At 56.7% G+C, this 14222-nt stretch overlaps 1 non-coding gene across 1 annotated transcript; it reads right to left on the reverse strand.

The window, feature by feature from the left end:
• Positions 1-6858: 6858 nt before the first annotated feature.
• Positions 6859-6961, reverse strand: LOC132356321 (U6 spliceosomal RNA). The gene has a single exon (XR_009499837.1). It is a non-coding gene; the product is annotated as a U6 spliceosomal RNA (small nuclear RNA).
• Positions 6962-14222: the final 7261 nt, after the last annotated feature.

A 14222-nucleotide genomic window follows, 5' to 3' on the forward strand; every position in this document is an offset into this window, starting at 1 on the left:
CACTCTCCCAGGAAGCCCCCTCCCCCAGAAGCTGACTGACCTCCTCCCTCCAGACAGGCCCCACTCAGTTCAGAGAAGTGAATTTGGAGCAGAGCCAGGGGCCGGGGGAGGGGGCCAGGCCACAGGGCACCACCCACCCTCTGCCTCTCTCAGAGCCTGCATCCCAGCCCGCACCCCACCTCCAAAGCCCTCAGACCTTAGTCTTGAGGCCCAGTTTGAAGGGGCAGAGAGTTTACTAACCTTCCTTTCTCCCTCCAAAATCACCAAGGTCCCACCATCCCCCCATCACTTCCATTTGCCACCCCCCGATGTCAGGCTGTGTGTCAAGGTCTGGGCCTCGGTGTGTCTCCACACCAGTGACCCCCAGGCCCTTTGCCTCTGGCCTTTGGAGACTCTGCCACCTCTGAAGCCCCCTCCAGCACCTCGGCCCAGAGAGGCCTCACCTGCTGCTGAAGGACAGGCCCGGCTCAAGCCCTCTCCCCAGGTGAAAGGACAGGGTCAGAGCCAGGAAGGCCTCCCTGGCCCTCTGGAAAGTGTGGCCACCCTTGGCAGGCCTGAGAAGAGCCCGGACACTCCTCCCTCACAGCTCAGGACAGCCCTGGCCAGATCCTGCCAACGACGCCATGAGGAAACCGAGGCCCAGGGTGCCGGAGCGGCAGGGCAGCCGGGCGCTAGCAGCCGAGCCTGGCCTGCAGCGGGGCCCCAGCAGCGCCCACTCCCCCTGCCAGGGGAGCAAGGCCTGGCAGGAGCTGGTCGGAGGGCTATGCCAAGGTCCTCTCAGCTGTGAATTCTCCTGCCCGGGCCTGTCCTCCCCCGCCCAGCAGCCAGAGGGGCAGAGCCAGGCCCACAGCCCTCACGGTTGTCAGCAGCTTGGCCCACGAGGAGGAGGAGGAGGAGGAGGAGAGGAAAAGGACGAGGCGATCCAGCCCCACAGCCTGCCGGGGGTCCAGCACAGGGGGCAGGGGACAGGAGGAGGAGGCCCCAGGGAGACGGCTGGGACAATTCCCAGCATCCCCCAGTGTCCCCAGCCAGCCCCAGCCTTGCCCAACACCACAGGCCCTGGATCTCCTCGCTAGAGGCTGCTGAACGGCCAGCGTGCTCTCGGGTTGACTAGGACAGACCCTGTCTCAGATTTGAGCAGGACTAGGGTGTGGGGGGAGAGTCCCCAGGACTGTACCCACCCTACGATGTTGATGGAAGGCACAAGGTGTAGGGTGGCCTGGGGGCCCCGTATACACCTGATGCTCGATAGATGCGTATCGATGTTGACAAAGGTCTCGCCACATGGGCCCAGCCGACCTTGGCTCCTACAGGCCCCCCGAGCATTAACTGTCACCTTCCTAGGACAGTGCCCACCCCCACCCAGAACCCAGGGCACGGCAGGTATGCAGCAGGTGCTCTGTAAGTGTTCGCTGAGTTGTTAGGAACAGGGAGCCTGGGCCATGACCGGGGCGGAGACAGGGGCCCAGGAAAGGAATACATGCCTACCTCTACCCTACGCCCAAGGGAAAGGGTCGGTATCAGGTGAGCTCGGGGAAGTGAGAGGCCCAGGATCTGGGGGTGGGCTCCCAGCTTGGACTTTGGCTTGGCTGGTGAGGAGAGGACCCCAAATCTTTCTGGGGTCCCAAAGCCTGGACCCCACCCCCAGACCCTGCCACTAGGACCTGTCAGCTCCTTTCCTCACAGACACATAGTCCCTCTCACCTGCAGGCACCTTGCCCAGGATAGGTCACCAAGGAGCCCACAGGTGCCCCTCCCTTTACCTCGGCCCTGAAGCCTCCCCACCCCTTGCCAAAGGCACCCTCACCCGGCCACACCTGCCCTCAGGTGGAATCCTCTTCCTCTGTTCTGTTTCCTCAGCCTCTGTCCTGAGGCCCCAGGGCCGCCCCACCCAGGTCCACCCACTAATGATTTATGTCTGACTCCAACGAAGGCCCCACCCTCCGCCTCGGGGCGGGGCGGGGTTTACGGAAGGCGGGGAGCGGTCCTGGCTCCCGCCTCCCAGGAGGCACGATTAGCAGAGTCAGAGGCGGGACGTCCTGCGATGCCCCCTGGACTCCAGGGGTCCTCAGGTGCTCCCTTTCCCGCCCAAGCACACTCAGCCACCTCCCAGTAACTGGCTTCCAGGAAACATGTGCCTGGGGTGGACCCAAGACCGGATTCAGCCGCCCGGGGAACGGGTGGGGAGGAGGTCTGCGAAGGGGAGCCTCGGCCTTCCAGCGAGGGAGGGAACCCTGGCTTCTTCCCAGGCTAGAAGACTCCAGCCTAACAGGGCCAGCCCCTCCCCTCTGCCCCTCCCTCCCTCCCCCCTTCCTTGGCCTCAGGGAGTTATGGGGGAGGAAGAGAGGGCAGCAGGTCAGGTGGGCGGGCTTTCGGACCTGGGGCTCACCCCCTCCCCTTTGCCCTGCAGGGTCTGGGGGAACCAAGCCAGAAACCCCAGCCTCCCAGGCCCCTGGGCCCTGGCCCGCCTGCCCACTCTGCTCTTCGCCCTCCATGCCCTGCGAGGCTGGTTGCTCTCCATTAATTCACCCTCACTGGTCCCTGTCCTTCGATGCTCTTGAGCGATTTCCTCCAGGGGCAGGTGCGGCCCGGGCTCCCCGAGAGAGAGAGAGAGAGAGAGAGAGAGAGAGAGAGAGAGAGAGAGAGAGAGAGAGAGGCTTTGTCTCTCCCCTCAGAGTGGAGGCTTCCTAGGATAGAAGCTGTATCTCCCCGCTCAGCCTGGGAGCTCGCTGGGGGTGGAGGCCGTGTCTCCCCCGTGTGAGCCTGGGGACGCTCTGAGCGTGGCCTGCCTCCTTCCTTCACCTGACACCGCCGGCAGGAAGGGGCGCTCTTGGCTCTTTGACAGCCCAGCCCACCGCAGGATGAGCCACGTGCCTGACCAACAGGGAGAGCACGCCTGTGCAGAGGCCTGAACTCCATGGAATATTCCGCCCCACCCCAGGCCCCTCACCTGCTCCTCGCCATTAAACCCGGCCTCGTCCCTGAAGCTGCCCCAACCTGGCAGTTTCACAGCCCCCTTGTCCCTGCCTCTGCCTCAGAACCCGGGCCCTGGGGCTTGTTATTTAACAGTTCAGGTGTGATACACTTTCTCCAGCAAGGTTTTGTGGGGGAGGAACCACAGCCCCTGATCTTCACGACCCCCATCGTGAAGCATGTTATCTATGATGATCACGACTCCGCACCTCATGAAAAGAGCTCAGAAGGCCTGGGTCAATGTGGACTCTGCCGTGGACAAGTCATATCCCTTCTCTTAGCCTCACCTGCAAAATGAGGCTGCTCGGCTTCCATGAAAAACTCTTTGTGAGGCTTACATGAGATAGCTTGTCACAGCAGCTGGCCCCAGTCCTCGTGTACACTAGGGATTCGGGGGAAGGATCAATGACTCCAAAGCTGGCTAGGTGAAGGCCCCCGGGGTGAGATGTAACCCTTCCCTCCCCGTGCTAGGCAGACGTCCACGGCCTTATCCCCTTATATGGCAAAAGGGACTTTGCAAGTGTGATTAAGTCAAGGGATTTGCAATGGGGAGATTATTCTGGATTATCTGGTTGGGCCCAATATAACCACAAGTGTCCTTAAACGAGGGAGGCAAGAGGGTCAGAGTCAGAGAAGGAGATGTGACAACAGAAGCAGAGGTCAGAGTGATGCAGCCATGAGCCAGGGAAGCAGACTCTAGAAACAGGAAAAGACAAGGGACAGTTCTCCCCTAGAGCCTCCAGAAGGGGCTCAGCCCTGCTGACACCTTGACTTTAGCCTCCTAAGACACATTTCAGGCCTCGGACTTCCAGAACTGTAACGTAAAAAGTGTGTTTTGCTTTAAGGCCCTAAAGTTGTCATTTGTTCCAAGAGCAATAGGAAATTAATACACTCCCCCAGCCCATTCTAGCACCAACGAGTGCTAGCCACTCTCACTTGCGTTAGAATTATTTGGATCTGCTTCCCTTCTAGAATGATAATCCTTTACAGCCAAAAGATGGCTTTCTGTTTATCTCTGGACCCACTCTAAGGTCTAACTCGGTGCTTTGTGCACAGGACGTGCCCAATCAATGCTGGCTGGATAAATGCAGGCAGTAAGAGCCCAATGCTGGGCTTCGCTCAGCACCCATTTATTGCATTCATGGTGTGGCCATCACTGGGCTGGGTGCCCAAGAACTCGGCACTGAGTCAGCGAGCCCTGCCCTTAATGAATGCAGGCAGGTGAGCGAGAGACAGACACACACACAGTCCATCCAAGCATCGTGTTACTGTGTGGTGATGAAGGTGTGTGTGTACAAGCACCTGGGAGGAGCGGGAAGGAGCGACTCATTCAGACCAGGCTGCTGAGGGCAGTTTCATAGGGAGGGACCAGAAAGCTGGGTTTCGAAGCCAGGGCAGGGCTTTGCCAGGCAGAGAAGATGAGGTGAGAATTCATCCAGGCAGAAGTGGGGACGCGCCCAGCATGTTTGGGGGCCATCAGGAGACTTGCAGCTGGATCACAATTTCAGGGGGAGCAAAAGGAAAGCAGATCTCGAAGGAAACACATTTGTTCAGCTACTATTAATTGAGCACCTACTGTGTACCAGGCACTGCCCTAGGCTCTGGGGATATGGTGATGAACACAAAAGAAACCATTTTTGCTTTTATGGAGCAAACATTCTAGGGGGTAAGATGGACAGTAATTAATCCAGAGAATGAGACATCCTTCACGGAAACATGAAAGGGAATGTGAGTGCTTCCTGGGCAGGGCAGGAAGGCCTATTCTAAGTGACACTTAAGGGGAAAACTGAAATAAGGAAGGAGCGAGCGGGTGCAGGGAAAGGCATTCCAGGCCAAAGTAAGAGCTAGTGCAAAGGCCTTGGGGCTGAACCAAGACACTCCTTTTCAGGGAACTAGAAGAAGGGCCAGTATGGCTGGGGTGGGGTGAGCAAAGGAGAGAGTGGGGCTACATAAGCTCAGAAAGGGGCAGAGCAACGTTGCAGAGTAGTGGTTCTCAGCCCTGATGCACAGGGCTGGGCCCAGGTGGTGCTAATGAGAGCCAAGGCTGAGAACCATGCTCCAGAGCCTGGGAGACCAGGGTAAGGCACGTACATCCGTGTCAAGCAGTTTTTGTTTGTTTGACTGCAGAATTCCCAGAGCCCTTAACGAGCTAATGTGCATTGCGACTCTACAAGGAGAAGATAGAGCGCTAAGGGTTTCCCAAACTTAATCACCCATGGACCCACTTTCAGGAGGTGCATGTGGAGCTACGGTTCCTTGGAACCCATTTTGGGAATCTAATGGCCAATTCCTAGGGCATATTAGTGGGAGAAATGGCTAGAATGAAAGTTGGAAAGAGAGACCTCCACGAAAAGTGTGCTGCAGGGTTCGGACTTTATTCTATAGCAATACAGTCATCCAAGCATTGCTGTACTGTTTTGTTTTAATTTGTCTGTTTATAGAGATTTTAATTATACAAAGGGATATGACTGACCTCTTCAATGTCTCAATTTCCCAGCTAATAATATCTCTTGGAGAGCCACCTCACTCTCTTTAATCCATCCTGACCGTGAGCTGTAATTCACTCATTCCTGTCCCCCCCCAAAACGGTGTCCAGGTTTTTTACAAACAATGGCATAATAAACCTCCCTGAACATAAGCCTGGTGAACTTTTACAAATATACCCTTAGGGGAAATTTTAGCCGTGGGATTGCTGGGTGAAAGGGTAGATCCATTTTCTCTTTTGATAGCTCTTGCCAAATTTTCATTCAGAGTGAACTGAAATTATATCTTTGCTTTAAAATAATCTCCCCCACAAAAGATGGTGGAGGGGAGAGAAGAAACAAGGATGGCCCCATGTTGACGGACATAGAGAACAGACTGGTGATTGCCAAGAGGAAGGGGGTTGGGGGAGGGGTGGAGTGGGGGTGTGAGGTTAGCAGATGTCAGCTATTATACACAGAATGGATAAAAAACAAGGTCCTACTGTAGAGCACAGGGAACTATATTCAGTATCCTGTGATAAACCATAATGGAAAAGAATATTTAAAAAAGAATATATATATGTATAAATGAATCACTTTGCTGCACAGCAGAAATTAACACATTGTAAATCAACTATACTTTGATTAAAAAAATATTGAAAAGAGAAAAAAAAGGAATGGCAGCATGTTGACAATTATTGAAACTGAGTGATGGGCATATGGGGGTTTGTTCTGCCATTCTCTCTACTTCTGTGTATATTTGAAATTGCCACAGTTTTAAAAAAAAGGTCACGGGCAGCCCCAGGGCCCTGTACCAGTCACGGATCTTCACCTCCAAGTCTTCCTGAAAAGGTCTACAAATTTTCGTTCCCACCCACCATGAATGAGAATAACTCCTCCCTCCACCTACCCACACCCATCAGCACTGAGTCTCATCAAGCTTTGAAGTTTGTTGTTGTTTTCCAAGTTTTGTCTTTTTGATAGTTGAAAAAGGCCTCTCTGTTGCTTCAGTTTCCATTTCTTTAATCATGAGTGAGACTGACTATCCTTCCCTAAATTTTCTGGTCCCTTCTTGTTTGGTTGGTTTTTTTAACTTAATTTTTATTTTATATTGGAGTAGAGTTGATTTACAATGTTGTGTTAGTTTCAGGTTTACAGCAAAGTGATTCGGTTATACATAAACATATATCCATTCTTTTTCAGATTCTTCTCCCATATAGGTATTATAGGATATTGAGTAGAGTTCCCTGTGCTATACAGTAGTAAGTCCTTGTTGATTATCTACTTTATATATAGAAGTGTGTATCTGTTAACCCCAAACTCTAGTTTGTCCCTCCCCCCTACATTTCCCCTTTGGTAACCATAAATGTGTTTTCAAAGTCTGTTTCTGTTTTCTAAATAAATTCATTTGTATCATTTTTTTTTTAATATGGAATGCTTCACGAATTTGGGTGTCATCCTTGCCCAGGGGCCATACTAATCTTCTATTGTTCCAGTTTTAGTACATGTGCTGCCAAAGCCAGCACCCTTCTTGTTTTTTATGAACCGGCTGTTCCTAGTCTTCACCATTTTTTTTTTTTCTGTGGGATCTTGTCCCTCCTGACTTGTGTGAGCTTTTGGTCAACGTGGGAAGGAGGCCTTTCCCACATGGGTTGCAATGTCTTTTCCCAGCTGACCACTGGTCTTCCAACTTTGTTTACAGTGTTTTTTTCCCCCAAACAAAACGATTTCCCTTAGGTCACATTTGCTAATTTTTTCTTTTATGCCTCTGGGCATCAGGTAGTTTGAAGAAGCGCTCACTTCGGTGGCGATGTGAAAGCCGGAAGGGGGCCAAGGGCCAGCTCCAGGGCTAAAGGGATGGCCTGGGAGAGAGATGATGAGGGCAAGGATGGGACACAGTGGCCGACAGGGAGATGGGCCTAAGCAAGGGAGGCATCAGGATGTTTCCGCATTTTCGGGGTTGAGCAGATGGGCAGGTAATATGCCACTGACTGGGTCCGAGAACCCAGAGAGAAAAGCGGGGTTCAGAGGAAGAAACCAATTCACTGACCTCAAAGCACGTACCACCCTGTGTGGTCACACCTATTTCCTGTCTCCTCCTCTACTCAGGCAGGGACCCTGCCTCCTTTCTGTCCCCAGGAACAGACATAGCAAATGGTGCTTGATAACTGCAGAAATGAATGAATACGTGAATGACCTGAGTTCGAGGTGCCTCTGCCTGGGTGGAAATGCCAGGGTATGGAAGGAGGCACTCACAAATGAAGGGACTTTTCTCCTCCATAATCCCCCACCACCACCACCAAGGGATTGACGGGGCTGCCACCTCGTCTGAGTCAGCTGGACCTGGCTGGGTCCACCAACCGGCCACGTGGAAGCCTGTCACGCTTTGTGGCAGAAGACAAAGGGCTGCATTTAGTCCTGAAAACTCTAGCATCCACGGGCTTGGTGGATGTGGCAGCGGGGGAAGCCTCCTGGGCACCAGGCGAGGAAGTCCTCCACCTAGTGGCCAGCGAGGGAAGCGGGGAGACTCCCGAGGCAGAGCCCGGGGACTAGTTCCCTGGGGAACGTTCTAGAAAAGCTGGCTGGCCTCGAGGAAGACTTCCAGGGCAGGTTAGGAGAGCCAGTCGCGTTTCTGGGTTGATTTCAAGGTCGCCACCTGGAGACAGGGGATGCAAACACTGACCGGACAGCATCTGACCAGGGAGCAGAGGAAAGGGAGAAGGAGGACACTCGTGGGGCTCCCACCTCACGTGGTCGTCTCTTCTCACCCTTCTGCTCCGTAGCCCCCAAGGGGGAAGCCAGAATGTTTCCATCAGGACTGCAGGCCCGGGCGCTTTCTAAGGATGATCTATCTGATCCTAGTTAAACCCCGGGCTCAAGACCGCGCCGACTGGAGCCTCAAATCTGTAGCGGGAGCGCCCTCTGCTGGCCGCCCTGCGTCGCGCACCTCTGCCAAGCAGTTCTGGAAGGTGGCACCTGCGACTAGCGGAGGGACCACGGGACTCAAGACATCCTCCACCTGCGCTTCACACCGGCGCCTTCTCCAGGGGCCTGGCTCCTCCTCACCGTCTTCAGCTCCTCTCCCTGTAGTCCCATGACCCCCGTAGCACCAGGGGCCCCGGCTGGGCCATTGCGTCCATTCCAGGCCAATGGACATGAAATTCCTTGTTGAAGCTGGCCTGTGCATTGCATTATGCCTCTCCCCTCGTTCTCCATCTCCAAAAAACCTTCCCCTGCCTCTGGCACAAAGCCCTCCTCCGGCAACCCCGTTCTTAGACCTTTCTATTAAATGACTCACCCTAAAGGTACTTCTTACAGAGACTCCCCCAGCCCTGAGTGGGAGGGTCCCCGAGGACCCCCTGCGTGAGGACCACCCCCTTCCTGCCTCCAGCTCCCTGGGGCAGCAGCTGCTGTGGGCTGGCTCCTGCTGGAGCGCCCCACACAGAGTATGGCACCTGCTCCCTTCACAATAGATGGATCACGTCTGCGTGCAAAGCTCTGTGAGTGCCTGGTGTGCACATGTGTCCAGGCGTGCCTTGCGCGTGCGTGCACAGCGAGTACGTGCACCTCTGTGGGGTCTGCAGAGTGACCTGGGGGTGCGCCTACCCAGGCGGCGGCGGCGCGGAGAGGGAGGAGGCCGGCGTCCCGCGCCCCCAGGAGGCAGCACTGAGCTGCTCTGGCCCTGCCGGCAGCCTGACAGGCAGAAAGAGGCCTGTGTCTCACCCACGGGGCCTGGAGAGAAGTGCTTCAGATCTGCAAAGAGAGCAAGGGATTAACAGCCCAGAATCCACACTGCAGGTCGGGGTGAGATGGGAGGGGGTGCTGTCAACGTTTCGAAAATCGGGTAGTGGGTTCACAGGTGTTTGTTGCCTTAATTCTTAAATCCTACCCATATTTTGTAGATATTATTTTGAATCCATTTGGTGGTACTTTTTTTCTTTCTAATAAAGATTGACCTCAGCTCTCTCTAGAACAGGGAAAGACCCCTTGCCCCTCTGAGTCAACTTCTGGGGCAAACATGAGCCTGGCAGCTCCTAGGGTCTCCCCAGACTCCTGGAAGGGTTCCCTGGGGTTGACCTCCACCCTGGGGAAGGGGAGACCCGAGCTTCTCCCATGGCCCTGGGTCCCCTGCCACCACCCTCCAGGATTAGCCACACCTTTACACACAGCTTACACGCACATTCACACGCCCATGGTCACATGCTCACAGACTGACATATTCACACACTCATACACTCGCACATTTACACACTCACATTCACACTCTCCCACTCATACAACTTCATACCACACACTCACATGCATTCGTAGACTCTTACGCTCTCAGGCACATTCACATACACACACTCAGGCTCCCACCTTCACACACTCACCCACAGCTTTCACATAGTCACACTCACACTCCTAGACTCACGCAGTCGTAATCACAGATGCACACAAACTCACACACTCATAGATCCATACACACTCGCACAGAGTATATTACGCATTCATAGACACCCACACTCACAATCAGCTCTCACGCACATTCACGCAGACTCACACACATTCACACTCACAGACTTACACACCCTAACACCCACACGCCCATGCACACTCACCTGTATCCACACCCTCACACATGCATACAGACGTGCACAGCCTCACACTGATTCACATTCACAGACTCACGCTCACACTTTTACACACTCATGGGCACTTTCACACACTTGTGGGCACTTTCACACTTGTGCACACTCACACAGCCTCTCACGGCTTGTCCTTTACCCACCCACTCACACAAAGCAGCCATTGCCATGCACACTGGCCCATTAACCTTGAGTCCTCCCCCTGGGGGGGTGGGGAGCTTCTACCCACCTTGCTCTCAGAGAGATTTCTGGAATCTGCCCAGGAGGCCCCAATCCCAAGGTAGAGGGATGTTTTTCCTCAGACTGGAGGGAGCAGAATCAGGGCCAGGATCACGTGACAGCCCTTTACAAGTCTGCTGGCCTCAGAGGAATTCCCCAAGCTGCCTGCACCCATTCACTAGTTCATCCTCTCACTCCCCGACCTCCGTGAGGGAGAGCCTGGGGACGTGGCAGGGGACACACATGACAGTGGGCCCTGGTCTTGGGGAGCTCTGTCCCCGGGGGAGGCACCAGACATCACAAGCTGGTTGAGCAGGTGGGCCGTGGGAGCACCTAAGAGGGACCCCCGATGCAGCCCAAGAGGCAGGACAGCTGGGGCAGGTGTCTGAGCAGGGACCTGTATACATAAGGGTCACAGGTAGACACGAGCCTTCCTGGCAGGTGACTGGCATGTGCAAAAGCCAGGAGGCCCCACGGCCTGGCACCCTCAGGGAAGTGAGACGCTCCGGATTGGGGGGGTTGGCTGGGGAGGCCGAGATGGGATGTAGGCCTGGAGAGGCGGGCAGGGGCCCGCAGTGGAAGGCCCTGTATGCTCTGCTAAGGAGCACAGCCTCTCTCTTGATGGCTACAGGGTTCCCTGATCAACCGTGAAGGACAGGCGAGGACAGAGCCTCTCTGCAGAGGCCAACGGTGTGTCCAGAAGCTCTGGGAATGGCAGGTGCCCTCAGCCCCTACCCCAGGAAGAGAGTTGGCCCAGAAACCCCATCCACTGGTTCAGGGAACACCCCACAGGTGAGCTGCGTGCTTCCCTAACTCATCAGAACACGACCCCCGTGAGTGACAGAGTCTGTCTGTGCAGAGGGTCAGAAACAAACGTGCAAACCAAAAACCTGGGAATCTTCAGGAAAAGTGGCCAGTTTCTCCCAAGCAGCCTGGCCCAGCTGAGCCACTGGCTCTAGCCCAGCAAGGAGTGAGGGGATGTGGGGATGCCCCACAGGAGGGAGCAGGGGCTGGGGAGGCCAGCGGAGCAGAGCTGGGGACAGCATGGGGAAGGCACAGGGTCCCAGCTCCCCAGCCAGCGCCCATTCCTGTATGAGGGAGGGTGGAGCTGCTCCAGCCTACACGTTCCAGCTGCTGCCGCACCCTTCCAACCTGTTCTCACCTGTTCCCACGGTTTCCCAGGCTGCCCCGGGCCCAGTTCGCAGTGCTAACTCCCAGAATCCTTCAGGGTTCAGAATCCAGCTAGAGAGACCCTGGTCTGAATGTCCAGAAATCCACCTCCACTGGGACAACTGCCTCCCCCCAACACAAACATGTGCACACACACACGCACACAGACACACATGTACACACACACTGAACCATCCTTAGCCCAAGGACACCAGGACACAGAGCGGGCTTTCAGAGGCTGAGGCACTTCCTTCCACTGCAAACAGCACCACTCCCAGGGCAAAGTGCTGCCCTAGAAGGTCCGCAGGAACAGGGTCACCCAGAATGCCGGCTCTAGGGCTCAGCCGTCGGAAGCTGGGGAGGGGGGAGCCTGAGGGGTACTCAGTGATGGGCTAGATAGGGTAGGGGCTGTGCCCACCTGCTCCCCCCTCCCCTGGCCCAGGCCCCCTGGTCGCCTGGCACTCAGCCTGCTGCCTCTCCAAGTGACATGCTGAGTTGACATCTCAGCTTGTCCCCTGCCCCTCCTCCGACAGCCCCGGTGTCACCCTTCCCGACCTTCCATGCAGGACAGAACTCCCATGCCCACCCTGGGTGCAGGGCCAGGGCCCGTTGGTTCCCACCAAGGCCTGGGAAGTGGTTTCTGCAGCCCAAGCAGCCTTGGGCCTGCCCAGGAAACAGCCCGGCCCTGCCTGCTGCAGGGACATGACAGAGGCGACCAGCCCAGGCCCCACGGGCTGAACTCAGAACTGCTGAGGCCGCAGAACTGGGTGACTCGGGAAGGCAAGTGGCACCTGTCAGCCATTCGCTGGAGCGAATGAAATGCTAGCTCTACCAGCAGCCCTCAGAGGAAGTGGGGAACCGTGGACAGGGTCCCCAGATCCCAGATTTGAGGTTACCTCCCCTACCCCCAGGCAGGGGCCTGGCCTGACCCACAGAGGCTGATGGGGAAACTGCGGAGCTGGGGTGGAGGGTCCCCCGGTGGGGAGGGGGAGGTGGGCCAGCACAGCCCATCTCAGGTCTCAGTCTCAAGGTCACAGTCCGCCCACCAAGAGGCCAGGGGCCTCACATTCCCCCCGACCCCAGCCTGCACCCCACCCAGCAGGTATGTAGGGGGGTCTGTCCTCCTTTGACAGGAGAGGAAACTGAGGCCCAGAGAGAGGAGGTGGACTGCGGGCAACGTTTCACTAAGGAGAGGTGGGACTGACCTTGACCAACGCCTACATGGATCCCTAGCGGCCCCCTGCCCTGCAGAGAGCCCAGCAGGCACGCGGAGGAAGCGGGGAGGGGCAAGCTGTAGGCAGCCCCCAGAGCTGGAGCCCCCGTGGGCATGGGGCCCCCCTCAGAGCCTCCACCCCAGCACCGCACCTGGCACCCAGGGTTCCAAGCTGCTGAGGACAAAGGCCTCCCTGAGAGACTGGGGGCTACAAACAGGATGAGCCCCCTGCTGCTTCCTGCCCTGGAGGGGCCCTCGTCACCCCCCAGCTGTCGGAACACGCTTCACTCTTCTACCAGCGCTTGCTGAGCCATGAGCAACACCAAGGCCCAGACCGCAGATGGGCGGCATAAGCCTCAGCCTCCAGGTCTCCAAGCGCAGAGGCAAAAGGGGGGCCTGAGGAGGGGGTGAGCAGTGGGCACCCCAATGCCCCGGCCATGGTGGGGGGCTGGGGCTCCAACAGGATCCCCCCCCACACCAGCCTGCACCCCACCCAGCAGGTATGTGCAAGGCAAGCAGTTCCAACACCCCGGTCCAGGTGGGGTCCCTACAAGGCCAAGGCCATGGTGCTGAGCTGGCTCTGGGGCAGGCGGGGGCCTGGGCGGGGCCCAGGACTCCTAGCTTGGCCAAGCCCAGACGCACCCAGCTTGTGCGGAATGTGGATACCGCCCGGGCTGGTCCTGGGAAAGCTGCCACCCCCGTAGCTCCTGCCCGGCCCTGACTCAGCCTGGGTGGGCCGTGGGCAGGGAAGATGCAGCCTCAGCAGGACCCAGTCTCCCCGGCCCCACCCTCCCCCCTGGCCCCCCGGGGATTGAAGCAGGGTACAGGGCCTAACAGAGGGGCCGAGAACCGGGACAGCACACATCGGGTCTCAGGACTTGGGAGACAGCAGGGACACAGATCTGACTTGCCCTTCCCTGCACTGCCCAGAGTCTGCCTGCCTCAGATTCCCCCAAACATCAGAGAGCTGGGCACTCTAAACACAGCGGTCTGGCCCATAGGACCCGAGCCCTCTAGCACGGGCATCTCACCTCCCTGAGTCTCAGTTTCCTCATCCATAAAGGGGGGCCAATGATGGTTCCTCCCCACAGAGCCAGGCAGAGATGGTGGGAGAAGTTTCTGCTTAACCTGCAAGCATTGGACAAGCAGTTTCAATTGATCACAGCTCTGACCAGGCCTGGTAACTTGGGGAAGGGCCCATCAGCTCTGGGGTGGTACCCCCAACCCAGGGAGGAGAAGCAGAAAGACCCTCAGGTTCCATCACTCCCTAAGCGGCACAGGCATTCACCAGGGAGGCCCGGTGAGCCCCGTGCCCCAGAGCTGAGTGGCTCCATCTGTCCTCTGTCTTTGTCGCCCATATGGATGTTCCCAAACTCCCCAGGACAGAGGCTGGGCCTCCCCCCTCAGACCCGGAGCTCCCAAGGTCTGGGGCCATGTTCCTCCTTGACGGGGGCTCCCCAGGGACAGAGACCCTGTCTGCCTGTATCGCCCCACAATCCCAAGCCCTGGGCCACAGAAACCAAAGGCCAGTGAAGGTCAGAAAAACTGTCCTTCCCC

Source organism: Balaenoptera ricei, chromosome 20 (genome assembly GCF_028023285.1).
Source record: "Balaenoptera ricei isolate mBalRic1 chromosome 20, mBalRic1.hap2, whole genome shotgun sequence".
Lineage (NCBI taxonomy): Eukaryota > Metazoa > Chordata > Mammalia > Artiodactyla > Balaenopteridae > Balaenoptera > Balaenoptera ricei.